The sequence below is a fragment of the Clarias gariepinus genome, chromosome 24, assembly GCF_024256425.1.
Source record: "Clarias gariepinus isolate MV-2021 ecotype Netherlands chromosome 24, CGAR_prim_01v2, whole genome shotgun sequence".
In the NCBI taxonomy this organism is placed as follows: Eukaryota; Metazoa; Chordata; class Actinopteri; order Siluriformes; family Clariidae; genus Clarias; species Clarias gariepinus.
In genome coordinates this window covers 24,412,430-24,413,953 of record NC_071123.1, presented here as the reverse complement: position 1 = coordinate 24,413,953, position 1,524 = coordinate 24,412,430, and the positions used below count along the sequence as shown (strand labels likewise).

Here is a 1,524-nt window from a genome sequence, read left to right as displayed (position 1 = left end):
TTAAAGCAATCAGAGTTTAGTTTTTATTATTTTTTTTGTATATTAACAGGCTTGTAAATATTTTGTATTCATGCATTTAACAGTAAATTGTTTAGTGAAATAGTAATATTGTGAAATACTGTTAAGACCAATGCAGTTATAACTTTATATTTGTTATAAATATTAAACATTTACCAAGAATGTAATGTATATGTGTATTTTTGTAGTGAAGTGTACCTTTTAATTACACTGTGGTTTCTGTCAATCACATACCACTTGACATATTCTTCCACAATCTCATGTTTCTCCTCAATACTGTTCACACGTCGAAAACACCCAGCAGTCTGAAGCAGGGTGCTGTTTTTTTTAAATCAGTTCTTGTAGTGACCCCAAAGTGGCTGCATTCTTAATCTAAAAAGAAAATTTGATTTGGTTAACATTGTTTAGGTTCAAGCAGGAAAAAGGAAAAGGAATTATTTCACTTCCTTTTTTCTTTCTTGAAAATGGAAGTGAAATAATTCAACATTTATTAAATTCCTTAAAAGCAATTTTGTCTTAGATTTGCTACTGATAATCCTAACACTTAACTCAAGTGATTAGTAGCAAGGTTACTAAAATACTTATGTTTATTACCATACCTCTTGCAGCGCTTTCACTATACCCTCATCTGTGACATCTTTCAAAGTGGCACTGAAAGTGGTTTGGTTTACAATGTGGTTTACCAGGTCTTGTGAAAGAAAATGGGGCCCTGGTCCTCCATGAACTATTGACACAGCAATCATTTTTCCTGCCAAGAAATACTCATCCTCCCTAACAGCTGTCATAGAAAGTAAAGCCAAATCACACACTAAATAGGTTTGTTACACATACTGTATGACTTAATAAATAAACTTTATGTTAAATACATACCAACTGAATTGTATACCAGGTAACGACTACTGGGAGGTCCATCAAAAATGGGGCGATACTGTAGGCAGCTCATCAGCAAAGTAAGAAGTTCACGTCTTGGTCCACCTGTATCAAGACCCTCTTCAAATGTGCCAGCATCATCAGAGAACTTAACAAACATGTCAGTAAATTCTGAGTATGAGACACGTTTAAATCCTCTGACTGCCCCATCCCACACATTGGATCTCATGATGTTAAATCTGCTGACACGTTTTCGATCAATGGCAAGAGCCAGATTTGAAATAATGTCAGGAGCTGAGATCAAGTGTCAAAGAAAGCTAACCAAAAGGAAAAGTTTTTTTTTTTTTGTCTTATGACCATGATCCTCTTGATGTGAAACTGATGCAATAAGTGTGCAACAAAGCAAGGCTTTTTAAATACATCCAAAACCTGGAGAATTTTGGATTCCAAAATCCATCTGTTTCTGAAAAAGACTGTATGTGTCTAAAAGTGGTAACTTGAGGGTGTTAACAGGAGCTGTTAAACTGCCTTGTACCCTAAAGAATGAAAACCATGAATGTTAAATCTATGTAATCAGTGTAATGTAGGTTTTGTATTTGGCAAACCAGCATTTTTTTGTAGCTTACTCTATTGGCT

The 1,524-nt window shown here is 34.6% G+C and overlaps 1 long non-coding RNA gene across 1 annotated transcript; it reads right to left on the bottom strand.

The window, feature by feature from the left end:
* Positions 1-277: 277 nt before the first annotated feature.
* On the bottom strand, positions 278-1,028 carry LOC128512278 (uncharacterized). Its single transcript, XR_008356278.1, has 3 exons — positions 889-1,028; positions 618-796; positions 278-390 (listed from the first exon to the last, which is right to left on the bottom strand). It is a non-coding gene; the product is annotated as an uncharacterized LOC128512278 (long non-coding RNA).
* Between the last annotated feature and the right edge of the window lie 496 nt (positions 1,029-1,524).